Source organism: Chelonia mydas, chromosome 1 (assembly GCF_015237465.2).
Source record: "Chelonia mydas isolate rCheMyd1 chromosome 1, rCheMyd1.pri.v2, whole genome shotgun sequence".
In the NCBI taxonomy this organism is placed as follows: domain Eukaryota; kingdom Metazoa; phylum Chordata; order Testudines; family Cheloniidae; genus Chelonia; species Chelonia mydas.
Window position 1 is genome coordinate 265,516,783 of NC_057849.1, and position 19,082 is coordinate 265,535,864.

Here is a 19,082-nt window from a genome sequence, read left to right on the forward strand (position 1 = left end):
GAGTAAATTTTTTAAACAAGACAATGTCTAGCAGGGGAAAAAAATCATTATGCAAGTTTAAAAAGAATGAATTTTTCACTGAAATGACCAAAATCTTTCAATTTATTGTAACTAACACTCAGCGCTTAAAATAAATGAATATTTTTAGAGAAAAATACAGACAAATGTAATTTCTAGCTCATTTATCTTATCTATATATTTTCAATTTATAAACCTAGTGCAATGGTGAACATCTATATCGAAAGTTAACAACTTTCAGATGCTTTGCTTATGCCAATTTTTTTTAATTTAATTGCAAACATAAGAAACATGCTGGTTGTGAAAGGGAAAATAAATATTGTTCTTGATAATATTAAAATTAGTCAGGTATATTTGTTTTACACACGACTCCAGATGCAAATTTGAGCTGATGTTGATTTTGAGACAGGTTGTGTTTCTAGAATAATTAGCAAAATCATTACATTTTTCCCTTGATATTGGTTTGTGTAACAATCAATAGATCATGAGAGGTTAAAGAAAGTGGCGAGTACTATCCAAATGGCTGCACAGGAACATTGTAAAAGAAAAAGGCAAAAATCTGAGTCAATCTTCAAATTATATTTCTCAACAGTTATGTTTCAAGGATGTCAAATAGGATGTGGTCAGTGAAAAGTTAGCATTTCTGCCAAAATGAAGAAAAAACAAATATCAGTTTGTTTACGTAGAAATTTTGTCAAATATTCAGCAAAGGAGATCTTACTACTAATTTAACTGACCTTGAAAAAAATAAGGTAGCAAGTAAATGTGTAAATATACGTGTATTAACTTGATGAAGAACTTTCTCTGGTAAATGGCAATAGAACTAACTTATGCTGCAGTACACACCCACAGCACTTTAGGGAACTCTTTGTACACAATATAGTGAGTGTGTTGGTAATTTTTCCATATCCCGCAACTGGAAGGTTTCCTGCTAGAGCATCCTCAGAATTTTTCTATTGTGTTGAAACTGCAAAAACTTTCTAAATCAGGACTTCCGTCTATTATATTTTAGAGGTGTCTTTCTGGGAAATAAAGATTCAAGTCAAAAGGTAGGAATTCCTGCAGCACCACCCAGTGGAAACATTAGAAAAAGTTAAAGATTGACCCAACACAGAAGTTCTGAGATGGCTTCAGAAGAGCAGTAATACTGCCACACAATTAAGGTGTTTTAAGGGTGTGTCAAAAGACACAAGGCTTTGTTGCCTGCAGTGCTCAACAGTATTACATGAGATAAGCATGCTTCACCACTCATGTATAAGCAACTAAATAGTTTTTCCTTAACTTTTATTTTTGTAGGATCTTGTAATAAGAAATTAATTTAATTTAATAATTTACAGAGCATCTTCCTCCCCCCCCCCCCCCCCCCCCAAAAAAAAATCACCACCAGTCACTTGGACTCTCTACAGTTTATCAGACAAAAACAATTAAAACAGCACAAAATAGACAACAGCTACTCCAAATACATTATTAAATGACAAATCTATATAATTAAAAAGGAAGGGTACATACATGGGGACTAGCAGTTGCAGAAGAAAAACGCTTCTGATAAAGCAACATCTTCAATAGATTTTTAAAAGTAGAGAGGGATGGACTGAGGCAGATGTCTATGAGTTCCAGAGGCTTGGTCCCTTGCCACACTGAGGTGTGATGACAGAACCCCTATGATGTGACTGTCTTCAGAGTAGAGACACCCAAAAGGGTAAGCCTCAAAAAGCAGCCTTAACAAGAATGGAATATAAAGCCCTTAACAGGAAGGAATGTGGCCTTTTCCTCCCTGTTAAGGGCTTTAATAAACAATGTGTTTAACTATTTCTAAGGCTTACCCATAAACAGAAGTGCATAAATCTATAATGGTTCCAAACATTCACCTTGGGATAAATGTAAAATGAATACAGACTCCTTATATTTCCTTCATCTGCTCATATGGTGTACATCTGTTGCATGTTGGCAATGCACTAGGTTGCAATCCAAGGGACTTCCAGGTTCAAAGGCAGCCCTGTATCTTTATTCTCCCCATATGAATTTCTTTGTTACATTTTTGCCTGTGTCAGTGGGGCTCAGTTATAATTATTTTGTTCCGTTATATAAAATCTTTGAAAGTCTCCATTTTAAATGTTGAAAAAAATATACCTGCAGTGGGAAAACAGCTAGATAAAGGCAGTGTTACTGCCACGTATTTAGATATTTGTTTGCAGGCGCAGATGCTACTTCTGAGGAGTTTACTCAACATATCCAATGATGATTACTCCTAAAAGTAAATATGACTTCTTTACCGGTGAGCCTGTACTTTAACTAGTGTTTAAAAGCTTCCAATTTTGTGACAAGGTACAGAAAAAGAAGCTTTTATAATTGATATTGATGACTACAATGAGGAAATACATTTTTAATAAGTTTATCAATACTGCAAATGTTCCCTGTATATTTACTGCTATTTTTATACAATATTTATTTTTATTTTTAAACCAATCCTCCACTCTTAACTGACTTGTCTTTTACTAGAAACTCAGGAAAACGAACAGGTCTCTTAATACTTTGTCTAGAAAAGGATATGGTCAAAAGGAAAGGGAATGCAATTCTAGTAATTTAGTTTTGGCTTAGTTTGAAGATGAGACTGAGACTTGAACCATAGTGAGGTGATGGCAACATATGTTGGCAGATTTAGCTACCCCTCTTCCGTAAATTGGTTTTTCAGAATGTGTTGGCTTAAGAAAGATGAATCATAAAATTATAAAATAGCACAAGCAGGTTACCTGTGTACTTACTCGTTGCACTGGGATTTAGTTGTATGATTAGACTAAAAATTGCATGGTCTGATTTAGTAAAAGGCAATTTGTATACATATATAAACATTTGCATACACAGAGTCTCCTAAAAAAATAGCTGATGTTCCTTTGATAGCTATTATAGACTAATCCAAAATCATGAATCCCTTATTCACATTGGTGAGCAGTTACTCACAGGAGTAGTCAAGACCCACAGCTGCTGGTTTCCATAGGATTAGTCCTGTGACTAACTGTTGACCAGAATGAGTAATGGGTTCAAAATCTAGCCCTAAATTAAGAATCACTGGTATGTACTCCCATGTGTCTCAAATTCCAAGAATATTAGTTTCCTTCTCCCTTTCTCAGATACAAAATTGATCCATAAAAGTTCTGTTATGCCAAAAGCTATCCAGGTTCTGGTTTGCTCTAGTGCTAATGCTGAAGCGTAATGAAATAACTAACTTATCTCTTAGTCTGTACCATTTTTACATACCTAGCACGCTGATAAGACCTACAGGTATCTACAGTTATCACCCAGCATCTTGTCTCTCACTTCATACATTAATATAAACACTAACATAGCTAGTGGGCTATAAGTTACAATTTAAGGTGTATGTTATTTAAACAACAAAAAAAAAAATCTGGTCATTGTCTTCCGGGATTCGTAATATCCTGTGTACTTAAATCAATTCCCATGGTGGCTGCAAACTATGAAGAAAAGAGGGAAGGAGCATCACTTAAATTTTTGCCACAAACATCACTATAGAAAAAGTGCCTAAATCACAAAGCTTTAGAACAGGTTTCAGAGTAACAGCCGTGTTAGTCTGTATTCGCAAAAAGAAAAGGAAAAAGAAAAGGAGTACTTGTGGCACCTTAGAGACTAACCAATTTATTTGAGCATAAGCTTTCGTGAGCTACAGCTCAGCTCAGCTGTAGCTCACGAAAGCTTATGCTCAAATAAATTGGTTAGTCTCTAAGGTGCCACAAGTACTCCTTTTCTTTTTGCGAATACAGACTAACACGGCTGTTACTCTGAAAAAAGAAAAGGAACACTTAAATTGGTTAGTCTCTAAGGTGCCATAAGTACTCCTTTTCTTTTTTCAGAGTAACAGCCGTGTTAGTCTGTATTCGCAAAAAGAAAAGGAGTACTTGTGGCACCTTAGAGACTAACCAATTTATTTGAGCATAAGCTTTCGTGAGCCGGCCGCATCTTGACCTACAGCTCACTTCATCGGATGCATTCAGTGGAAAACACAGTGAGGAGATTTATATACACACAAAACATGAAAAAATGGGTGTTTATCATACACACTGTAAGGAGAGTGATCACTTAAGATGAGCTATTACCAGCAGGAGAGCGGGGCGGGGAAAGAAAACCTTTTGTAGTGATAATCAAGGTGGGCCATTTCCAGCAGTTAACAAGAACATCTGAGGAAGGGGGGGAGGGGAGGGGAATAATCATGGGGAAATAGTTTTACTTTGTGTAATGACTCATCCACTCCCAGTCTCTATTCAAGCCTGAGTTAACTGTATCCAGTTTGCAAATTACTTCCAATTCAGCAGTCTCTCGTTGGAGTCTGTTTTTGAAGTCTTTTTGTTGTAATATTGCGACTTTTAGGTCAGAGATCGAGTGATCAGAGAGATTGAAGTGTTTTCTTTCCCCGCCCCACCCCCACCCCCTTGCTGGTAATAGCTCATCTTAAGTGATCACTCTCCTTACAGTGTGTATGATAACACCCATTTTTTCATGTTCTGTGTGTATATAAATCTCACTGTATTTTCTACTGAATGCATCCAATGAAGTGAGCTGTAGCTCACGAAAGCTTATGCTCAAATAAATTGGTTAGTCTCTAAGGTGCCACAAGTACTCCTTTTCTTTTTGCGAAAGCTTTAGAAATTACATTTGTTCACCAACTAATCTGTTAACATCTCTGCAGCTTTCCAGGACACACAGCAATAATTGTGTGTATATTAATATTAATAATAATATTATTATTATTTCGTGCAACTGTATATTGCATCGTGGATGAGGTATTAGGTCACTCTCGTCAAATAAGATCTAAAGACTATAGCTACTATCCTCAGGCCTTGCCATGCTGCATAGCAAAAGGGGATGTATGCAACCTTTGTACTCCCCCAATCTTGGAGCTGACTGGGGATCAGTTCAGCCACTGTTGTACATTAGAGTAGCCTGGGGCTGCTCTAATTTGCAAACAGCTTTAACCTCCATGGTGCCTGTAGCAAACAGAGATCACTGGAATGAAGCAGTGGTGTAATTAGGCTCCCTATGCCAGCCCTACTCCACTGAAGGATTTTCCTCAACTGACCATTTAGACCAGCTTTAAGTCTACTCTGAGTCACCAGAGTAGGATAAAGCAGTCTTCATAGAGGCCAAGATCTGACCCCTATATCTAGAAGGTAAACCCAGATTCTGATCTCAGTTAAACTAGTGTAATCTGAAACTACTCCTATGAAGTCAGTGGAATTTTTCCAGACTCCACTAATGTAACTAAGATCAGAATTTGTCTCTCCCTTCTATATAACTTCTAATATTATTCATTCTTCTATGGCATTACTGTATTGTTTTGCTCAGAAAAGCTGACTGAAGTAGATTGTAAACTTTTGGAATTTGTTTGTATTAGCACAAAGGGGGCCACTGAACACCATTTCAATATAAATTGTTTAATAGTTGTAATACATACCAGGACCTTTCTCAAAAAGCTCAGGCTGAAAGGTACTCAATTAACTCTATTTGTACAGAACAGACTGATGATAAAGGGATATGAGGAGATATTACAGTGAAATGCTGCCACCAGAGACATGTATGTTGTAATAGATCTCTGTTCTGCAGATGTATTAGCAGGTCAGTTGTTTCACAAAACTAGCAGGGTGAAACTTTTACAAGACCATATTTAAATAATTTTAACAAATATCCTAAGTAGATCATTGTACAAATGTAAAAATACTAGGTTTTAAACAAACTCCTATTTATGGTTTGGTTTTGCCAGTATTTTCAAGAAAAACTTCATCTTGCAAGATGGCATTTTACACAGAGCTAATACTTAGCCAATCTTCTATGTTAACACTGAGAGAGCCCTTTATACATTTTACAAAATTTTTTAAAGATTGAAAAACATGTGCCTAGGGAGATTGTGACAATGATTCATTACGTGACTTAAACAGCATTTTTGTTAGCAGCTAACACTGTAGTATGTTTAAAAATAAATGCAGGCAACATTTTAAAGGGCCATGCATACTGGTATAGAACATTGTGAAGGGTGAGAGAGACAGGATTTTCTCTGTTATTACCCTTGCAGTTAGGATGTTAATAAACTTGAGGTATGACATTAAGATAGTACACATTTCAAAAACCCCAGAAAATGAGTCAGTGTTGCTGCTCTGTATTTGGAACCCTCTGATATGGAATAATAAATTGGCATAGACAGCCCAAGACAAGGTTGAAATGGTTCTGTTCCATGAAACAGGATTTAGGGAGCTCATACAGGGACCAGCATCCTCTGCACGCCATGAAGTTGCTCTGCATATCCTGACACAAGCTTTTGAAACAGGACTATGACACACCAGGAAGATCTTTGGCCCCTGTAGTGTAGGGGCAGGCGTAGGAGTGTCAGGATCTACTCCAGTCCCACCAAGGGCTGCACTAGCAAACACTTTATCATGTGCTAACTTAAAGCATGCAAGTAGTCCCATGCCATTAATAGGAGTACTCATATACCCAGAGTTAAGTATGTGTTCAAATGCAGTTGCAAAACGGCTTGTGGCCTGCAGAAGGATTCCTTATCCCTCATCTCAAGAAGGGAGTTAGCCAACTGACACATATCTCTGGGGCACCTCTAACTTACTGCTATTGATTAAATTTGGGGGGGCAAAAGAGGCACTTTCTCTGCTGGGAGTTTGCCATCGAGTTTGATAGGACTCTGAGCTGGTTGCTGTGTTTTGAAATCTAGACTTAGTTGCTGACTGTCCTGGTTAGGTTGCCCTGCAGTTAGGTAAATTAGTGCCCCCTTTCTAGCAGGGGCTCTTAGAAGTGAGAGCAGTGCAGTTTTTAACTGGATAGGGCAGTGATAAGCGGTGACTGAGAGAGAGGGGTTGAGTCACCCAGTGGCTGGTGAGATGAAGGCAGCTTCAAGACTAAGGCTTGTTCACCAGTGGAGGAACGCAGGGAAGCAGGGTTGGGTTTTTTTTTCCCCTTTACTTAACTTGCAGGTACTCTACAACAGTGGTTCTCAACCGGGGGTATGTGTACCTCTGTGGGTACACAGAGGTCTTCCAGGGGATACATCAACTCATCTGGATCTTTGCCTAGTTTTACAACAGGCTACATAAAAAGCACTAGCGAAGTCAACACAAACTAAAATTTCATACAGACAAAATGAGAAAGTAAGCAATTTTTCAGTAATAAGAAAAGGAGTACTTGTGGCACCTTAGAGACTAACAAATTTATTTGAGCATAAGCTTTCATGAGCTACAGCTCACTTCATCTTAGAGACTAACAAATTTATTTGAGCATAAGCTTTCGTGAGCTACAGCTCACTTCATCTTAGAGACTAACAAATTTATTTGAGCATAAGCTTTCGTGAGCTACAGCTCACTTCTAAGGTGCCACAAGTCCTCCTTTTCTTTTTGCGGATACAGACTAACACAGCTGCTACTCTGAAACTTTTCAGTAATAGTGTGGCTGTGACACATCTGTATTTTTATTTCTGATTTTGTAAGCACATAGTTTTTAAGTGAAGTGAAACTTGAGGTGTGCAGGACAAATCAGATTCCTGAAAGGGGTACAGTAGTCTGGAAAGGTTGAGAACTACTGCTCTACAAGGAAGAACCTGCCATGGGAGGAAAACGGCATGTCACCAACACCACCACTTGCTCTTTCTCTCTCCCTGCATCTGTGGGGTCCCGCATCAGACAGGCATCCTGATCCTGGAGGCTTCCACCCAAGCCCTGGCTTTGACTTACTGGGACTGAGGCCTGCATGTCCCTGTTGACGAAAGTCTGACAGGGCAATGACCCGGTGCGAGAGGTGTCTGTTGGTGGAGTCCCTCAGGAAACAGGTAAGAAGAGCTGCAGGAAGAGGTACCTCATCAGTGTAGCATCCAGGAGTGTGAGGACTTCATCAACAGGACACACTTGGAAACATCTCGGATGGAGGATGTTAGCCAACTACAGATGACTACACCAGCACTAGAGGAAGAAGGAAAACTGGATGCTGTACCGGGAGGAGACTGGCTACTGGCCACCTTGGGCAATAGACAGTGCTTCACCCCCACCCAGGTCCACTGAGGTGAATGAACTGTACATCGTACTGGCAACAGGACACAAGGAGAAGAGCTCAATGGCTGAGGAGGAAGAGCCACCTGCTCCCAAAGCTGGGAGGCTCACAGTCACTGCACTTAGGAGGAGTAGGTGTAGGGTGCTGATGGTTGGGGACTCCTTTCTGAAGGAGACGGAGGCATCCATCTGCTGACCTGACGTGATTTCTACAAAGGTGTGCTGCCTGCCTGCAGCCCACATCTGAGATGTTACGGAAAGGTTGCTGAGGCTCATCCATCCCTCTGACCGCTACCCAGTGTTACTCGTCCATGTGAGCACTAATGATACTGCTAAGTATGACCCTGAGCACAGGACTCCAGAAGCAAGAGTGAAGGCATGCAGATTGTGTTCTGATCCATCCTCCCGATGGAGCGTAAGGGCCCAGGCAGGAACACGTGCATTCTACAGATGAATGCACGGCTATGCAGATAGTGTTGATAAGAGGGCTTTGGCTTCCTCGACCATGGGATGCTGCTCTGGGAAGAAGGTCTCCTGACCAAGAAGGGGAAGAGCACCTTCGTGCACAGATTCACCAACCTAGAGAGGAGGTTTTAAACTAGGTTCAAAGGGGGCAGGGGACAAAAGCCCACAGGTAAACATAAAAAAAGGCAACCTTAACGGAGGGTTAGATGTTGGGGGGAGAGGGGAGCATGGAAAATTACAATAGGGTCACAGGAGAAAAAAAAGGGACATCAGAAGAGGAATTTCCTCAATATCTTAGATGTACAAAAGCAAAGAGAATAAACAGGAAGAACTGGAAATATTAGTATATAAGCTAAATTAAGTCTTCATTGGTGTCACGGAGACTTGGTGGGATAAGTTCCATGACTGGAATATTGTTATAAAGGGGTATAGCTTGTTCAGGAAGGACGGGCAGGATAAAAAGAGAGGAGGTGTTGCCTTATACATCAAAAATATGAGCTTGTTCAGAGATCCAGAAGGAGGTCAGAGCAGACCAATTGATGTCTCTGCGTAAAGATGAAAGAGGTAAAAAGTAGGGGTGACATCATTGTAGAGAGTCGACTAAAGACCACCAAATAAAAAAATATCCCAAACACAAGATCCGGTAGTAATGGGGGACTTTAACTACCCAGGCATCTGTTGGAAATGTAATATGGCAAAACACAGAACTTACAATCAGTTCTTGAAATGTATTGGGGACAACTTTTTGTTTCAGAAAGTGGAAGTAGTAACCAGGGGGTCAGCCATTTTATATATGATTCTGACCAACAGGAAGGATTTGGAAGCAATTTGGAGTGAAAGTGCCCATGAAATGATAGATTTCATGATTATAAGAAAAAGAAGGAGTAAGAGCAGCAGAATAAGGACAACAGACTTTAAAAAAAGCAGACTTTAACAGACTCCAAGAACTGGTAGATAAGGTCCCATGAAAAGAAAATCTAAGGGAAAACAGAGTTGAGGAGAGCTGGCAGTTGCTCACTGAGATAATATAAAAGGCACAACCGCAAACTACCTGATGCAAAGGAAAGATAGGAAGAATTGTAAGAGGCCAACATGGCTATAACACAGGGGTGGGCAAACTTTTTGGCCTGAGGTTGCGAAACTGTACGGAGGGCTGGGTAGGGAAGGCTGTGCCTCCCCAAACAGCCTGGCCCCCCTCCTCCTCCCACTTCCCGCCCCCTGACTGCCCCCCTCAGAACCCCTGACCCATCCAAACCCCCTGCTCCATGTCCCCTGACCGCCCCCTCCCAGGACCCTAACCGCCCCCTGGAACCCCACACCCTATCCAACCCCCCCATTCCCTGTCCCCTGACTGCCCCAACCCCCTATCCACACCCCTACTCCCTGACAGGCCCTCCAGGACTCCCACACCTATCCAACCCCACCCCCCTCCTCCATCCCCTGACCGCCCCCCCCCCGAACCTCCACCCTATCCATCCCCCCCGCTCCCTGTCCCCTGACTGCCCCCTCCCGGGACCCCCAGCCCCTAACCGCCCCCCCCCGGACCCCATCCCCACCCAACCGCCCCCTGCTCCCTGACTGCTCCCTGTCCCCTAGCTGCCCCCCGGGACCCCCTGCCCCTTATCCAACCTCCTCCCCCCCCCGCCCGCTCCCTGCCCCCTTACCATGCTGCTCAGAGCCGCAGGACTGGAAGACACAATGCCCAGCTGGAGCCAGCCCTGCGGCGGAGGGGGGACAGCAGGGGAGGGGCCAGGAGCTCAAGGGCCGGGCAGGACAGTCCCGTGTGCCGGATGTGGCCCATGGGCCGTCATTTGCCCACCTCTGCTGTAACAGGAGCTCTTTAATGACCTAAAAATCAAAAAGGAAGCCTACAAAAAGTGAAACATGGACGAATGCCTAAGGAGGAGTGTAAAAAAAAAATAGCACAAGACACAGAGACAAAATCAGAAAGGCTAAGGCACAAAATGAGTTACATTTAGCAAGGAACAAAAAAGGCAATAAGAAGAGGTTCTTTAAATACATTAGGAGCAAGAGAAAGACAAAGGAAAGTATAGGTCCTGTACTTAGCACGAAAGAGAGCTCATAACTGATGACATCAAGATGGCTGAGGTGTTTAATGCCAATTTTGTTTCAGTCTTCACTAACAAGGTTAATGGTGACCAGATACACAACACAATTAATATTAAAAACAAAGGGAAAGGAATGCAAGCCAAAATAGGGAAAGAATAGGTTAAAGAATATTTAGATAAGTTAGATGTATTCGAGTCATCAAGGCCTGATTAAATTCATTCTAGGCTACTTAAGGAACTAACTGAAGCAATCTTGAAACCATTAGCAATTATCTTTGAGAACTCATGAAGGACGGGTGAGGTCCCAGAGGACTGGAGAAGGGTAAACATAAAAAGGGAGAACAAAGAGGTCCGAAAGGGATTAGGTCAGTCTGACTTCAATACCTGGAAAGATACTGGAACATTATTAAACAGTCTATTTGTAAGCAAGAGTGGCTACTCAGGCTTAGCATGGGGCACAGAATCTAGTCCCTAGTTAACTTTTTTCACACAGTTTATGGATATACCTCCTTGAAGAATGTAAGTATCAGTCTATGATAAAGTAGACTGCAAAAGCATCAGTAATGCTAGTGGGTCAAAATCAGATATGTATTAACAGGTGTAACTCCACTGGAGTTGATAAAGATGACTTCAGTGGAGTTCTACCTGCTTACACCAGGGCTACACTTGGGCCATTTTGTTCTTAAGTACATCATTTAAGTTAAAGCTGCTACTGAAGTATGTAGTTTTAGAATAGACAGGGAGATACTGGCCATCTCTATTACAGAAACTGAACAGACCAACAATTTCAGGATAGATTTCTGGATTGCATGTCCCACTATAATAATTTTAAAAATCAGAACTTCATTAGAAGAACAGATAGGGTCCATATGCTGGCATTATATGATACTGAATTAATCAGTAGTTAGTGGGTCAGTGATGTTATTGAATGTCGTGCTTGTTACAGGAATTTTTTTTGTTATATTATGTTGTTTAGAAAACCAACAAAAGTATTTTCCAAAAATGGATCCAAGCTAAAATCTATTTTTAAAGATAAACCATTTAAAAACTTTAATTCTGGAGAAGCTACCATTAGACATAAAAATGTAAACATAACCATTTAAGTAAATGCTGAACAAAGACAAATATGCATATTGTTTTAGGAAAGTACACACACAAGGTATACTTTGTGTCTCATCTGGTTTGTTTCCATACGTTTACCATTTTATTTTTGTGTGTAGTGAGCTGGACTTTCTGTTTCTACTTCCCAACATTCTGCTGCAAATCGTGACTAATTCTTAAATCATACATAATTCAACAAAATACTTCAATATGAGAACAGATATGTTCAGTCTTTCAAGATCTCTCAACAGTCTCAAGAATATTAGCTGATTCATTACACAAGCTACAGACCAAGTAAACATCTGCCTAATGATTCAGGGTTATATGATTCCTTATTGTGGAAAACAGTGAGGAAAAACTCCATAGAAAATTACGACTACAAATCAGTAGTGGGATCCACAGAACAGTGTTTTCAAAAGCACATTAGCAACAGCCTGTTGTAATTGCCATTGGGTGTGGTCACAAAAGACATGTAGCAGTTGAAAACCAGCAGAAATCTTATTGGAACTGGCACATAATAGACCTATGTCCTGGAATCAATTTGGTGGCTCTAACAGAAATTCAGAAGTCAATATTCACACGCAATCTAGATTGGAATAAAATCACCATAAGAAGGCTATGTGGATTGATAATCAGTCCAGATTTCAAACACATCCAATCAGTCATGCCTTTATGTGATGGACTAGTTGATCAAACAAGTTTTTTCCATCTCTAGTTTATCTTATTCTGTGACACAGGACTCTTGGGCCCACAGAGGACCACAAATGGGTATACAAACTTCTTAATGATTTGTCACTAACATGTACTGCCAACTAAGACAGGCTTAGCTTAGGGTCCCTTTTTCCTAGAAAATTACTCTTTCTACAGATAACATGCATCATAAATAACTGTGTACTAGGCTTCCTCCTCTGTTAGCAAACACCACAATCCCCTTTTTCATCCATAGCCAAATCTTATGTTACTTGAAAGTCTATTGCTTTTCAGTCTCCTGAAACTGGCATGACATCATATAACTGCATTTCCCACACCTAAGACTCTGCACCCATATTTTTCATGCATCTTTGTTACTTAACTTCCCTATGTATGATGCATTGTATGAGAGCATATCGCCCTCAGTCACTGCATGGGGCTCAATGCATCTGTGTGAACCAACAAATTAATACAACGTTTTCATTGTATAATAATTCTCTCATAACAAAAAACATTTAAATTCTGTTGTACCTCAATATCAGGTTTATAAAATCATCTGATTGCTACTACTCTCCTATAACACTCCCCCATCCTATACACACACCCTGAGTTGGCATCCATTCCAAAAATGGGATTACAAGGTGAGTGTACAGCTGACACAATCAAATTTATTGTATAAAGAAAGACAAAACTTCAGCCTTTGGAGTAAAATACTTACTTTGTAATCATGACTTAAGTTAAATGAAATACCATCAACTGAATGGAGTACGACGCACTATGAATCAGCGAGTAGTAAGTCTCTCTAATGATTGAAAGTAAAACTGATTGTATCTCTAGAAGTAAAGGATAGGTACGTGTGTAGTGTTTTGTAAACTTATTTGTAAGGAGGATTATTTATTTTATTTATTTGAGATTGTGCTTTTTTCTTGGCCTACTACATGTAAGTGGTAATGTGACATAAAAAGGGTACGTGGATTCCCAGGGTGTAAAAAAAATTTCTTTACAAGGTACAGCTCTTGGAAATGTTTCAGTTTATAAATATTCTGAGAAAAAACAAATGTATGCAACTCTGATAGTAGAAATATTAGGTAAATATAAAATGAATAATCACTGTAGGTAATGATATATACTTTTTTCTTAATCACTTTTTTATTTTACAATCAAAATATTTAAGGAATGAGATAATATAATAAATACACATAGAAAGCATTTTTATAATTTAAGGGGAATTGCATTATTCAGGAGTAGAAGAAGATAAAATTTAGACTTTTTCTCCCCACACTTGAGTCAAAGTATTTTATTTATAAAACACTTGTGGATTGTGCTTTACTATTTATTTCAAATATGTAGTACATACAACTGATATATTACCATTTTCATGTACATCATTATGAAGGCATCAAGATGTTTTTACTTATTCTGAATTAAATGAAATTCATATAATTAACATATACTCTAAATATGTGTAGTCTATATAGACGCAACAGATGGGATTTTGAAATTCCAACAATATTTACATAACCCTGCTAATTAAACTAAAGTGTAGATTTAACAAACAGAGTTCATGTCTAATGTTTGAGACAGTCTAATAGGGCTTTTGGTGTCACAGAATATTCACTGGATTATAACTTGTACTTTTTGGTTCCTACCCAACAGACTTTGAAATATTAAATGTTCCCAGTAATATGGTTATCTCTTTAAAACTCAGATTTTCATGGAAAGATGAACTCTCTGAAAAGAGAAATAACACTTACTATCTGAAGATTATTTTTGATAGCTGACCAGGGATTAGGCATTTTCTATGTTTAATATATATCATCTCTAAAGTTCTAGTGTGACCGCGTATGAAATGAATGTGTCTCTCACTCTGGCTGTAGTGGGCAGTAATCCACCAATGAAATTGCCTTACAGTGTGGCATTGGTCAAAAATCTCTTCTATACAGAAAAACTTAGCACAGGATGAACACAGAAAGTAAAGGAAATGCTGAGGATCATCTCAGGTAAAGACGTCTTATTAATTCTTCATTCAATCATCATATTTTTGCACAGTATTTAGTAGCTAAAAGGTGTCAAATGCAGTGTTCATGGCATTACCACGTTTATCATATATATTTTTCTTTTACACTCTTTTTGGATATTTCTTATGTCAGAAAACACTTACAACTAACACTTCATTTTCTTTGTTATATTCTTTGTTTGCTCCACACTCCCTTTGTACAACTTCTTACTTTAAAATTAGACAGTAAGTATTTTGAGGGGCAGGGAGAATATCTTTGTGTGCAATAAGGCACCAATTTTGAATAGAACCTTTGTGCCCTACTGCAGAAGACATAAATAATAATAAAGCCACTTTACAAAGCACATAAATTGAAAGGCATAAGCATGAATTAGATGCCAATTTAAAATTAACCAAATAAAGTGACAACGCAACAAGATTCTGTCCTTTTGTCCACTCACCACAGTTCTAATGTACCCATCACCATAGTGGCCTAGCACCTACCAGCAAGAGTGTAGTTTTTATCTGAAAAAAATCTATGCAAATCCATAAGATCATCAGAGAGGTCTGGAACATGTTTAGCTAAGTACAACCTCCTAAATATCCCCCTTTTCATACAAACCCTCCCACAACTATCGAATATTTGTAAAGTACATTTATGTTTAAAGTTCTGAAACTAACCAAGATTTTGCAAAAGCAAAATATTAGATGAGTATTAGATGCCTTTTTGTTAGAAATTAAAATGACACCATTGACTTTTTTTTTTTTTTTTAAAGTTGAAGACCCCCATGCCTGAAAAGATGCTGCACTGAATAAACTGGTCTGAGTCCTATACCCCTAAGTAAATAAAGATGTAACTTGTCTCCCTTTCAACTGCAATGGTAGAAAGGCTGACAGGGCTTCACAAAACCCTCCTGTGTTAGGGAACGGAAACTCCTAATGAGATTAGTTGGTGTGTGTGTGCAGACATTACTTAGCCATGACTAAATGGGCTCTCTTCCTGCAGCCAGTGGAAAATTCATGGAACTTTTTCCCCCTGCAGCATCAGAGTCCCTCTAACCTTCAGCAAAGCCAGATCCAAAAACAACTCTCCACTTTCTCTTCCCTCCGCCCCCCCCCCCTCAGCGAAATGTATCAAAATGGGCCAGAAGGGCTTTTGGGGAGGGGGGACCTAAGAGAGAGGGGGAGGGCAAGAGGGGAACTCTGAAGACGACAAAGGAAACTGTAAAAAGAGCAAATACATAAACCTGAGAAGGAGAAAACCACAGAGTTTCTTTGTGAGCTGCAGTGACTCATTTTCAAGATGTTGTCTGCTGCCAGTTTCAAACCGGAAGCGCATGGCAATTAGTCTTGCTGTTTCCAGACAAGCCTGAAACTCTCCCGACACTTTTTTTTTTAAATCCCCCCTTTCCAGTTTCTGCAAGAACTCTCCTCCCCACACAGCCCCCTTCGCCCCTTGCAGAGGCTGCGGGGATCCTCACACACTGCCCCAGCGCCTGGGCGTGTTGACAAACACCCAGACCCCTCCCCCAGTCACTACTGTGATTATTTTAATTTTAAAAATGGCCCACGTGGCCCAGCAGCTGGGACGCCCAAGGCAGCGAGTGAATGCAAAGCGCACCCCAAAGGGCTTCCTGGGCAGTCAGTTATTTCTGTCTCTGATTTATGCTCCCTCCCCAGAGAGCCCTGGCAGACAGTGGCCCCCTGCCTCTCGTCCCAGGCAGACCCTGACCCCTTCCTGGCCCCCAAACACAGACACTTCTCTCTCCCCTCGTCTTCTTTCCCTTTTAGCCAGGCAACTATTCCTCGTCTCCTCTCTCCCTTCCCCAGCCAGGGCAGGCAGTGACCCCCTGAACCCCAGTCAGCCCGGGACTCCTCTGTCCCCAGACAAGGCAGTGACCCTCCCCCTTGCTCCCCTCAGGCAAGGCAGAGACCCCCCCCCTTTGCTCCCCTCAGGCAAGGCAGAGACCCTCCCCCTTGCTCCCCTCAGGCAAGGCAGAGACCCCCCCCCCCTTTGCTCCCCTCAGGCAAGGCAGAGACCTCCGTTCCCTCCCCTCAGGCAAGGCAGTGACCTCCCCCACCCCCTTGCTCCCCTCAGGCAAGCCCCCGCCGTGCTGCCAGGTATCCCTCGCGGGGCTCCGGGCCCTGTCCCCCGAGTTACCACCAGGCATTTCTGCCTTAGAGTCAAGAGTTTGCTCTGGGTTCCCTTGCACGGACTGCCCGAGAAGCTGATGTCCCCGCACCCAGCCCGGGCCCCTTCCAGCCACATTGTCCTTTATCAGCAGATTAAAAGCCAGAAGGGAAACACTCTGTGTGGTGCCTGTGGGAAGAGCAGCCCCTTGGGCCCCGCAGCGCGGCTGCATCCACTCTCCTATTTGCCCGTCTCTTACAGCTCGTCTGGCTCCCCTTTGCTCTCATTCCCCGCCACCTTCCCAAGTCCCCAAAACTTTGCACTACTTAGCCCAAGCTCAGAAGCACTTTTACATACCCAGAGCCTGGTGGACTTTTCCAATCTCTCCTTGTAGTTTAAAGGAAGCTGGGTAAAATCCCCTGGTTTTCCATGCTGACAGTCTTCTGCAAGCGCTCTGTTGCTCTTGTAATGAGATCCTGGTTTTTTTCTTTCTTTCTTTTTTTTTTTTTTTTCTTGGTTGGTGTGTATGTGTGTGTGAGAGCAGGAAGTTGGAGCAGTCAGACAGAGAGCCGGCTCACTTCCTTTCCTGCATTATTCCCCAGGCGGTTTGCAGTCTGTGTAAACAGGCTTTTCCTCCCCTCTCCCCTCTCTCTGGCCGCTGATGTGCAGCATTGCTGTAATATAAGACACACACATAGTAAAATGGTAACGGTAACTACACACACACACACACACACACAAAAGGAGCTCCAGCAGCTCCCTCTGACCTCCACCTCTTCCTGTTCTACACCCCAGGGGAGGAGCTTCAAACAAGCTCAACAAACTGGCCCATGAACAGCCTCTACTAAGAGCATAAAGTGGCTTTGCAAAATAATCAGCTTTTCCAAAGACAGTGGCTCAGAGCTGTTAAAGATGAACATGACCATGTTAATATTATTTATTAGTAATTATTACTTCTTGTTAAGCATTAACAGTGCATTGAGCACTCTACAAGACTGGGAGAAGACATGGCGTTTGTCCCAAGGAATATGTAATCTCCAGATTTGATCTGCAAAGCACTGAGCACCCTCAACTTCTATTGATTTCAGTGGCAGCATCACAGTATTCAGCACCTTGGAAGAGGTTGACCACTTCTCAGAACTGAACCTTAAATAGACAGACACCTCAAAATACATAAACAACACCAAACATATCTAGTGTTAAAAACAAACTGGAAAAAGACAAACAAACCATATTTAAATAGTCCAAGTGTGCTCAAAATCTGGACTGAAAATCCCAAATCGGATTCTATGGTTTTTGGTTTGGCTCATTATAAAGACAGGCCATTTGTGAAATTCAGATCTGGGTTCAGATTTTGAACCCATTTGAGGATGTTCAGAACAAGGGTTTTGGTTCAGACTCATCTCTATTAAAAATAATAAGCATACACCATTTGGAGTTTAAATCATCTTTCCATGTATTGCATGTGTCTGTCCTGTACTGTCTTTTTCTGATGCTGATCATAAACTTCTTGAGTCAGGTCCCACACCTGTAGGGTGCCAAGAACATATCAATGATACTCAGTAATTCATAATTATATATAAATTAAATAAGTACTGCCTTGTAACATCTTTTAAATAGTCAACAGATTAAGCATTCAACCAGGGTAATTAGAGTTCAAAAATGTTCTTGACATAACATTATTTGGATGTTACCTTATTTTTGCTTGCTATTTTTGGGTTATGGCTGCTATATTAATGGTAGGTAATTGGAGTCAAAGAAGCTAACAGGGAATTGTCACAGTTGCCACTGAAAATTAGTCATTAGCATCTTGACATTTAGCAATGGGCATATTGTAGATTTTTCAAGGAAAGTAGGTAAGACTCCAAATTCTGATCCCTTAATGTCCCACATACAAGAGCTTCGGGTGAGGGGAAATGTCTTCGTGCATGCACATGTAAAGGTGTCAACTGTTGAGAAATGCCTTCTGAGATCATACGGAAGTTTAGAGTATGAGTTTGGGGGTCCACTGAAATCTCATGAAGTTGATGGGGTGGAAATGATGAAATGTTGGTACAACTTTAAATAAATTACCACTTCTGGAAAAAATATGCATTGGGCATAACCTTTACTTGTTTTAAGCACTACTGTAAATTTTTAGAACATAGTAGTCAAACTTCATTTGAGAAGCATACATGAAAACATTTATGCAGGTAGATAATCAGGATTAGAGTTGGGTGTGCAAGAGAGGAGTTATCATGGCACCAGCATCAGGAAGATGATTTGCTGAAGTTTGGGGGTGCCAGAATTCCTCTTCTTGAAGTTATGATATGTTTCATTCATTTCTTCTAAGATCTGGGACATGGTCTTTCCAATGCTGTCCTGAATTGTTTCTTTTCCATGGTGAAGCAACAGGAGGGAACAAATTGTTTCAAAAAAGGAATTACGTCTCTAAACAAGCAAGTGATTTATTTTCCCTTTCAAAATAATGTTCTGCCATTTAAAATATTGGTTTAAAAATTAAAGTCCTTTGTTCACCCAAATAACAGTCTGGGACAGGGCTTCTCAAACTGGGGATT

At 40.7% G+C, this 19,082-nt stretch overlaps 1 protein-coding gene across 2 annotated transcripts in view; it reads right to left on the minus strand.

Annotated features, from left to right (window-relative positions):
- Positions 1–17,338, minus strand: part of ELK3 (ETS transcription factor ELK3) — a 59,045-nt gene extending 41,707 nt beyond the window's left edge. The window contains exons 1-2 of one of the 2 annotated variants that reach the window (XM_027831347.3): positions 16,882–17,338; positions 7,882–7,985 (exon numbers count right to left, since the gene is read on the minus strand). The gene's annotated coding sequence lies outside the window, so the exon portion shown is untranslated. The remainder of the gene's footprint in view (positions 1–7,881; positions 7,986–16,881) is intronic. The other variant, XM_007069222.4, reaches the window with a different exon arrangement.
- Positions 17,339–19,082: the final 1,744 nt, after the last annotated feature.